Source organism: Oncorhynchus keta, chromosome 12 (genome assembly GCF_023373465.1).
Source record: "Oncorhynchus keta strain PuntledgeMale-10-30-2019 chromosome 12, Oket_V2, whole genome shotgun sequence".
Classification (NCBI taxonomy): domain Eukaryota; kingdom Metazoa; phylum Chordata; class Actinopteri; order Salmoniformes; family Salmonidae; genus Oncorhynchus; species Oncorhynchus keta.
In genome coordinates, this window is record NC_068432.1 from 29261716 (window position 1) to 29272509 (window position 10794).

A 10794-nucleotide genomic window follows, 5' to 3' on the forward strand; every position below is an offset into this window, starting at 1 on the left:
TGACTCATCATATACTTATATAACATGATTCTGATTAAGTTTTGCCTTCAGGCATCTGCAGAATTTCAACACTGATCTATATATTTGGAATAGGCTGGTTAGTTTGTGTTATATTTACCACATAACCTGACCAGGAAAAATTCCAGGCCCTAGTTCTAATAATAACTCTAGAAAACACTGTTCGGTCTGTGTTGGCCAAGGATGTTCAGGCTGACCTGAGGACATAACAGGCATGGTGGTTTAGCTAGCTGAGGCGGAAGCTAAGGCTGATGTAATTCAGTCAGTCAGTGCAGTGCTCACCACCACCAGCGCTCCATGCTGGACCAGGACATGGTGGATGGCTCAGTGCTGTGGCAGGCCATGCTAAAGGGGACAGCAGCATGCATAAGGAGCTGGGAGGATGCAGCCCAGTAACCCTATTTATAGATACAGTAAGTCTGGGGCATTACCTCAGGGAATGGCAGCAGTGTACTGAACTGTCCTATCTTCAAAATGAACTCTCTAACTTTTGCATGGATAAGAAATAAACTTACACAGTACAATGTACAGCTCTGTACTTTATTTTCAAGCAAGGCTCCACAATACTAATAATGGAAATTAAGGATAAGTTATTATTAATAAGTTTAGAATTCTACAAGGACAGAATTCAAGGTTAGTTGAAATGGATAAACATGTATAACCCACACAGTACTGTAGGTAGAGAAGCAGTAATGACCCCGGTCTGCAGTATCCTACTACACAGCACTGTAGGTAGAGAAGCAGTAATGACCCCGGTCTGCAGTACCCTACCCAGCACTGTAGGTAGAGAAGCAGTAATGACCCCGGTCTGCAGTATCCTACTACACAGCACTGTAGGTAGAGAAGCAGTAATGACCCCGGTCTGCAGTACCCTACCCAGCACTGTAGGTAGAGAAGCAGTAATGACCCCGGTCTGCAGTATCCTACTACACAGCACTGTAGGTAGAGAAGCAGTAATGACCCCGGTCTGCAGTATCCTACTACACAGCACTGTAGGTAGAGAAGAAGTAATGACCCCGGTCTGCAGTACCCTACCCAGCACTGTAGGTAGAGAAGCAGTAATGACCCCGGTCTGCAGTATCCTACACAGCACTGTAGGTAGAGAAGCAGTAATGACCCCGGTCTGCAGTATCCTACACAGCACTGTAGGTAGAGAAGCAGTAATGACCCCGGTCTGCAGTACCCTACCCAGCACTGTAGGTAGAGAAGCAGTAATGACCCCGGTCTGCAGTATCCTACACAGCACTGTAGGTAGAGAAGCAGTAATGACCCCGGTCTGCAGTATCCTACTACACAGCACTGTAGGTAGAGAAGCAGTAATGACCCCGGTCTGCAGTATCCTACCCAGCACTGTAGGTAGAGAAGCAGTAATGACCCCGGTCTGCAGTATCCTACACAGCACTGTAGGTAGAGAAGCAGTAATGACCCCGGTCTGCAGTACCCTACCCAGCACTGTAGGTAGAGAAGCAGTAATGACCCCGGTCTGCAGTATCCTACACAGCACTGTAGGTAGAGAAGCAGTAATGACCCCGGTCTGCAGTATCCTACACAGCACTGTAGGTGGAGAAGAAGTAATGACCCCGGTCTGCAGTATCCTACACAGCACTGTAGGTAGAGAAGCAGTAATGACCCCGGTCTGCAGTATCCTACACAGCACTGTAGGTAGAGAAGCAGTAATGACCCCGGTCTGCAGTAGCCTACCCAGCACTGTAGGTAGAGAAGCAGTAATGACCCCGGTCTGCAGTATCCTACACAGCACTGTAGGTAGAGAAGAAGTAATGACCCCGGTCTGCAGTATCCTACACAGCACTGTAGGTAGAGAAGCAGTAATGACCCCGGTCTGCAGTATCCTACACAGCACTGTAGGTAGAGAAGAAGTAATGACCCCGGTCTGCAGTACCCTACCCAGCACTGTAGGTAGAGAAGCAGTAATGACCCCGGTCTGCAGTATCCTACTACACAGCACTGTAGGTAGAGAAGCAGTAATGACCCTGGTCTGCAGTATCCTACTACACAGCACTGTAGGTAGAGAAGCAGTAATGACCCCGGTCTGCAGTATCCTACACAGCACTGTAGGTAGAGAAGCAGTAATGACCCCGGTCTGCAGTATCCTACACAGCACTGTAGGTAGAGAAGCAGTAATGACCCCGGTCTGCAGTATCCTACCCAGCACTGTAGGTAGAGAAGCAGTAATGACCCTGGTCTGCAGTATCCTACACAGCACTGTAGGTAGAGAATAAGTAATGACCCTGGTCTGCAGTATCCTACACAGCACTGTAGGTAGAGAAGAAGTAATGATGCCGGGTCTGCAGTATCCTACTACACAGCACTGTAGGTAGAGAAGAAGTAATGACCCCGGTCTGCAGTATCCTACACAGCACTGTAGGTAGAGAAGCAGTAATGACCCCGGTCTGCAGTATCCTACACAGCACTGTAGGTAGAGAAGCAGTAATGACCCTGGTCTGCAGTATCCTACCCAGCACTGTAGGTAGAGAATAAGTAATGACCCTGGTCTGCAGTATCCTACACAGCACTGTAGGTAGAGAAGAAGTAATGACGCCGGGTCTGCAGTATCCTACTACACAGCACTGTAGGTAGAGAAGAAGTAATGACCCCGGTCTGCAGTATCCTACACAGCACTGTAGGTAGAGAAGCAGTAATGACCCCGGTCTGCAGTATCCTACACAGCACTGTAGGTAGAGAAGCAGTAATGACCCCGGTCTGCAGTATCCTATTACACAGCACTGTAGGTAGAGAAGCAGTAATGACCCCGGTCTGCAGTATCCTACTACACAGCACTGTAGGTAGAGAAGAAGTAATGACCCCGGTCTGCAGTATCCTACACAGCACTGTAGGTAGAGAAGCAGTATTGAGGTTGGTTCTCATGGCCTTTGTGTTGTCAGACTTGTCAGTCAAGTCACGTTGACCTCAGCCAAATGATTCTTATCATGTCAGTCTATGTGGACCCCAGATTGAGAGAACATCAAGGGCGTCCAACCTAAAGGTCCTGAAGGTCAACGAGGAACCTGCAGTCCCCAAGGGGGTTGAATCAGTTCACTGAATATATCATTAGACTCTAATTTGGCAGAAAAATCCTTGTCACACTACAGTTAATACTACATTATAATTGATGCTTTAAAAATGTTTTTATCATGATTTTGTTATTTCTGGTTTCACTGACCATGATCAGTTGTTCAGCTAAGCCTCTCTTTTACAAATAGTTATTTAGATAGTCACGCATGCACAGTACCAGTCAACAGTTTGGACACCTACTCATTCCAGGGTGTTTCTTTATTTGGACTATTTTCATCATTGTAGAATAATAGTGAAGACATCATAATTATGAAATAACACATATGGAATCATATTCATGCATTTGAGCCAATCAGTTATATTGTGCCATTTTTTGAAAACGACAGTCCATCTTACTTTAAGACATGAAGGTCAGTCAATCCGGAAAATGTCAAGAACTTTGAAAGTTTCTTCAAGTGCAGTCGCAAAAACCATCAAGCCCTATGATGAAACTGGCTCTCGTGAGGACCGCCACAGGAAAGGAGGACCCAGAGTTCCCTCTGCTGCAGAGGATAAGTTCATTAGCTTCACAGAGTTCAAGTAACAGACACATCTCAACATCAACTGTTCAAAGGAGACTGTGTGAATCAGGCCTTCATGACTGAATTGCTGGAAAGAAACGACTACTAAAGGACACCAATAATAAGAAGACTTGCTTGGGCCAAGAAACATGAGCAATGGACATTAGAGCGGTGGAAATCTGTCCTTTGGTCTAATGAGTCCAAATTTTAGATTTCTGTTTCCAACCGCCGTGTCTTTGTGAGACGCAGAATAGGTAAATGGATGATTTCCACATGTTTGATTCCCACCATGAAGCATGGAGGAGGAGGTGTGGGGGTGCTTTGCTGGTGACACTGTCAGTGTCAGCATTCTGAGTTCCTCTGTCCAGTGTCTGTGTTATTTTGCCCATCTTAATATTTTCTTTTTATTGGCCAGTCTGAGATACGGCTCATTCTTTGCAACTCTGTCTAGATGGCCAGCATCCTGGAGTCGCCTCTTCACTGTTGACGTTGAGACTGGTGTTTTGTGGGTACTATTTAATGAAGCTGCCAGTTGAGGACTTGTGAGGCGTCTATTTCTCAAGCGAGACACTCTAATGTACCTGTCCTTTTGCTCAGTTGTGCACCGGGACCTCCCACTCCTCTATTCTAGTTAGGGTCAGTTTGCTCTGTTCTGTGAAGGGAGTAGTACACAGTGTTGTACGAGATCTTCAGTTTCTTGCCAATTTCTCGCATGGAATAGCCTTCATTTCTCAGAACAAGAATAGACTGACGAGTTTCATAACAAAGCTCTTTGTTTCTGGCCATTTTGAGCCTGTAATCGAACCCACAAATGCTGATGCTCCAGATACTCAACTAGTCTAAAGAAAACCAGTTTTATTGCTTCTTTAATCAGAACAGCTTTGATAACATAATTACAAACGGGTTTTCTAATTATCAATTAGCCTTTTAAAATGTTAAACTTGGATTAGCTAACACAACGTGTCATTGGAACAATCAATCAACCAATCAAATGTATTTATGAAGCCCTTTTTACATCAGCCGGTGTCACAAAGTGCTATACAGAAACCCAGCCTAAAACCCCAAACAGCAAGCAATGCAGATGTAGAAGCACAGTGGCTAGGAAAAACTCCCTAGAAAGGCAGGAACCTAGGAAGAAACCTAGAGAGGAACCAGGCTCTGAGGGGTAGCCAGTCCTCTGGCTGTGCCGGGTGGAGATTATAACAATAATCACAGTGGTTGTAGAGGGTGCAACAGGTCAGCCCCTCAGGAGTAAATGTCACTTGACTTTTCATAACACAGGGGTGATGGTTGCTGATAATGGGCCTCTGTACACCTATGTAGATATTCCATAAAAAATCCTGCTGTTTACAGCTATAATAGTCATTTACAACATTAGCAATGTCTACACTGTATTTCCGATCAACTTGATGTTACTTTGATGGACAAAAAATGTGATTCTCTTTCAAAAACAAGGACATTTTGTAAGGGGTCGCATCCTGGCGGCAGAGAAGTCAGGCGCAGGAGAGAAAACTGTGTTTCCAGCGACGCAGTTTATTAAACAAAAACTCACCGGGAAACATTACAAATATAACAAATGGGTACAATACCCTACTCACGCCAGGACAAACGTGCACAAACACTTACAAATAACAATCACTGACAAACACATGAGGGGGAACAGAGGGTTAAATACACAACATGTAATTGATGGGATTGAAACCAGGTGTGATACAAGACAAGACAAAACCAAAGGAAAATGAAAAGAGGATCAGCGATGGCTAGAAAGTCAGTGACTTCGACCACTGAACGCCGCCCCGAACAAGGAGAGGGACCAACTTCGGTGGAAGTCGTGACACATTTCTAAGTGACCACAAACAATCACGGCCGGATGAGATGTAGCCTGGATTTGGATTTGTTTAACACTTTTTTGGTTCCTGCATGATTCCATACAGTATGTGTTGTTTCATAGTTTTGATGTATTCACTATTATTGTACCATGTGGAAAATAGTAAAAATAAAGAAAAACCCTTGAATGAGAAGGTGTGTTCATACTTTTGACAGGTACTGTTCAAAACATAGCCATTTAACACGACACTGAATCGTGGTCATGGTAACCTCTGAGCTGTAATAAGCATCAGTACAACCAGACCTAGTTTTATCTCCCAGCTATAAGGCTACAGTACGTCCTCTTATCAGGAGTCTTTTGAAGCTTGCTCAGTTTAATCACCCCAACAAAATGTTTTCTTAGATTCACCCGGAAATTGGGAACAACACCTTTTACCACCTCTCCCATGTATACAGCTCCTCCTTTTGTGACTCTTTTACAGTTTTTCTACAGTATGTGCACAATGGATATCTCATCAAGAGGAAGAGAGAGACGGTGGGATGCTTTAGAAGCAGAGCATCGCTAATTAAAATTGCCAGGCTAATTTGCTCCACTCTCTAAGCACTGACACTTGGCCGGTGGGATATTCTCCAGCTGAAGACAGAGATGTTGGAATCAAATTACCGTTAATATTAATCTGTGCTGCAGCAGCTCCTTGTAGTTACCAGCATGCTAGTACAGGATAAAATAGCTCTCCAACATATGTGATATTCTGAGCTATTCTCATTACTGTAGACATTCCTATTCATATGCAATTAGAGCTAAATTGCCAGTATATCTTGTTGTCAACTGTAACTGTACCATGTAGTGGCAGTTTCTCTTCCATTAGAGGATGATGTATGAATTAAAGAGGGAGTTGATGTTGTTCAAGACAATTATTGCATCCTTCCAATTGCCCCTCTATGAAACAATTCTGAGAAATGGTGCGGAGGATGATCAGTGCCTTCCTTCTGCACGGTGGCTAGGACAAACTCCCTAGAAAGGCCAGAACCTAGGAAGAAACCTAGAGAGGAACCAGGCTATGATGGGTGGCCAGTCCTCTTCTGGCTATGCCGGGTGGAGATTATAACAGAACATGGCCAAGATGTTCAAATGTTCATAGATGACCAGCAGGGTCAAATAATAATAATCACAGTGGTTGTCGAGGGTGCAACAGGTCAGCACAGGTCAGCACAGGTCAGGAGTAAATGTCAGTTGGCTTTTCATAGTTGATCATTCAAAGTATCTCTACCACTTCTGCTGTCTCAAGATGGAGTTGAAAACAGCAGGTCTGGGACAGGTAGCACGTCCAGTGAACAGGTCAGGGTTCCATAGCCGCAGGCAGAACAGTTGAAACTCGAGCAGCAGCATGACAAGGTGGACTGGGGACAGCAAGGTGTCATCAGGCCAGGTAGTCCTGAGGCATGGTCCTAGGGCTCAGGTCCACCGAGAGAGAGAGAGAAAAAGAAAGAAAGAAAGAAAGAAAGAAAGAAAGAAAGAAAGAAAGAAAGAAAAGAGAAAAAGAGAGAGAATAATTAAATTCACACAGGACACTGGATAAGACAGGATAAATACTCCAGATATAACAGACTGACCCTAGCCCGCCGACACATAAACTATTGCAGCATAAATACTCAAGGCTGAGACAGGAGGGGTCGGAAGACACTGTGGCCCCGTCCGACGATACCCCCTGCCAGGGCCAAACAGGCAGGATATAACCCCACCCCCCTTTGCCAAAGCACAGCCCCCACAACACTAGAGGGATATCTCCAACCACCAACTTACCATCCTTTCCATCCTGAGACAAAGCCTAGTATAGCCCACAAAGGTCTCCCCCACGGCACAACCCAATGGGGGGCGCCAAACCTGACTCAGTTACACCAGACCATCGTTATGTTTGGAGGAAAGAGGGGGAGGCTTGCAAGCCGAAGAACACCATTCCAACCGTGAAGCACAGGGGTGGCAGCATCATGTTGTGGGGGTACTTTGCTGCAGGAGGGACTAGTGCACATCACAAAATAGATGGCATCAGGAGGAAAGAAAATTATGTGGATATATTGAAGCAACATCTCAAGACATCATTCAGGAAGTTATAGCTTGGTCGCAAATGGGTCTTCCAAATGAACAATGACCCAAAGCATGCTTCCAAAGTTGTGTCAAAAGGGCTTAAGGATAACAAAGTCAAGGTATTGGGAAACAAGTATTTGACCCCTCTGCAAAACATGACTTAGTAACAAAACCCTTGTTGGCAATCACAGAGGTCAGACGTTTCTCGTAGTTGGCCACCAGGTTTGCACACATCTCAGGAGGGATTTTGTCTCACTCCTCCTTGCAGATCTTCTCCAAGTCATTAAGGTTTCGAGGGTGACGTTTGGCAACTTGAACCTTCAACTGCCTCCACAGATGTTCTATGGGATTAAGGTCTGGAGACTGGCTAGGCCACTCCAGGACCTTAATGTGCTTCTTCTTGAGCCACTCCTTTGCTGCCTTAGCCGTGTGTTTTGGGTCATTGTCATGCTGGAATACCCATCCACGACCCATTTTCAATGCCTTGGCTGAGGGAAGGAGGTTCTGACCCAAGATTTGACGGTACATGGCCCCATCCATCGTCCCTTTGATGTGGTGAAGTTGTCCTGTCCCCTTAGCAGAAAAACACCCCCAAAGCATAATGTTTCCACCCTCTTGGTTGATGGTGGGGATGGTGTTATTGAGGTCATAGGCATCATTCCTCCTCCTCCAAACACGGAGAGTTGAGTTGATGCCAAAGAGCTCAATTTTGACCACAACACTTTCACCCAGTTGTCCTCTGAATCATTCAGATGTTCATTGGCAAACTTCAGAAGGGCATGTATATGTGCTTTCTTGAGCAGGGGGACCTTGCGGGAGCTGCAGGATTTCAGTCCTTCACGGCGTAGTGTGTTCCAAATTGTTTTCTTGGTGACTATGGTCCCAGCTGCCTTGAGATCATTGACAAGATCCTCCCGTGTAGTTCTTGGCTGATTCCTCACCCTTCTCATGAACAATGCAACTCCACGAGGTGAGATCTTGCATGGAGCCCAGGCCGAGGGAGATTGACAGTTATTTTGTGTTTCTTCCATTTGCGAATAATTGCACCAACTGTTGTCACCTTCTCACCAAGCTGCTTGGCGATGGTTTTGTAGCCCATTCCAGCCTTGTGTAGGTCTACAATCTTGTCCCTGACATCCTTGGAGAGCTCTTTGGTCTTGGCCATAGTGGAGAGTTTGGAATCTGATTGATTGCTTCTGTGGACAGGTGTATTTTATACAGGTAACAAGCTGAGATTGGGAGCACTTCCTGTAAGAGTGTGCTCCTAATCTCAGCTCGTTACCTGTATAAAAGACACCTGGGAGCCAGAAATCTTTCTGATTGAGAGGTGGTCAAATACTTATTTCAATCATTAAAATGCAAATCAATTTATAACATTTTTGATATGTGTTTTTCTGGATTATTTTGTTGGTATTCTGTCTCTCACTGTTCAAATAAACCTACCATTAAAATTATAGACTGATCATTTCTTTGTCAGTGGGCAAACGTACAAAATCAGCAGGGGATCAAATACTTTTTTCCCTCACTGTATATTTAGATTTGTTTAACACATGTTTGATTACTATATGATTCCACATGTGTTTTGATGTCTTCACAACTTTTCTACAGTGTAGAAAATATAAAAAATAAACTAAAACCCTTGAATGAGTAGGTGTGTCCAAACCTTTCAACTGGTACTGCATATGACTCAATAACAGGAATACAACAGTGCTTGTCATGAGACATCCAGGCAGATTCCAGGGCTGGCATTTAATTCAGCCACATTTGACATCTAGGAAACACTTTGCTTGATCCACCTGGCCATCATCAGCCTTTACAACTCTAAAATAACCATAATATTACAGCTACGATATCAGCCCATGCCTACTGTGATGTCAAATGATCTAACAAACTACCTTTAAGCAAGATTGACATAAGCTATCCGTCAATGGTTATAACAGTGCCATGTCATTAGGCTGGTATAAAATCCCTTAGGTTGATTCCATTGCTTCCATGAAGGACTACTCCATGACTCCTTCATTAAGCTCTCTGTTGTCTCCCCGGCACAGATGTGAGAGCTGCTCCACAGCTCTTCTGAAGACCAGGTGTAACATAATGATTACTTTGAGTTGTGTAACCAAAGTGTCCTGATAGGGCACACCTGTGGCTGGCTTTTCTCCACTTGGCTGGATGCTGAGAAACATGTTGGCAAGCTGCCACCCCGTTTCTGGCCCTGCTGAAACGCAGCACTATCTGCATGCAACGGTATAGCCAATCTCTCATGCTGATGTCCTAATCAAAAGAGTGTGAGGCAGCATCTCACAAGACAAATTTGCTCTGTTGTTTTTATTGAATTATTGAGAGAGAGAAAGCACTTCCCCTGCTCTTTGCCCTCTTATACATACTATAGCATACATAGCTGTGACAATATGTATGCACTTAGCTTACCTCACAGTTTTGACATTTCCAGAACATTACCAGCACATTTCCTGGCAGCACTACTGATAAAATATAGAATATATTCTTGGCAATGGAATATGCCTTGACATTTGACTTTCATTTGTGCTATTTTGCGAGCGAGTATTCCAAATCAAATACTGGTAGGCTGTACAGATGAGCCAGGATACTTGTGAAAAGTATTTTTCAGAATCCTCCCCAATTTTCTCAGTCTCAGTCGGTCAAGTCCTGGGGTGGAATACATGAGACTGAACATTAGTGCATAAGCCTGAGGCCTTCACTCCTGAAATCCGGGCATTGCCAGCGATGAGATAAATGGCGAAAAGGAAACACATTTTGTCAATAACAACCTGGTGGACAGTTCTATCATCTTATTGGCACAAGAAAATGTGGATATTTTGTGGAAAGTGAAAATGTGATATTTTTTTCAGAGCACTTTAGTGAAGGAACATAACTGAGTCCAGATCATTTACCAGAGGAGTTTATAGGAGTTTCAGAGACTGAGAGGAATCCAAACCGCAGCCCTTCATCTGCTTCAATGTGTTATTTTATCCTCTGACCTTTCACTACATTACCCTAAACAGAGGACATAACATAAATCTGGACATTGCTCCTCTTGTTGTTATATTGTCAAAGACATAATACACCATAATGTTAATGTTAAACTCAGGCTGATGTAAAAAGGGCTTTATAAATACATTTGATTGATTGAAATACATTTGACTGAGGTATCAGGTGAACAGAAAAATAAATCCATCCCCGTAATAGGTACATGCAACAAACTGTACAATTGACTATTAGGCACATGAACTCAGCATTAGGACATCTATGACA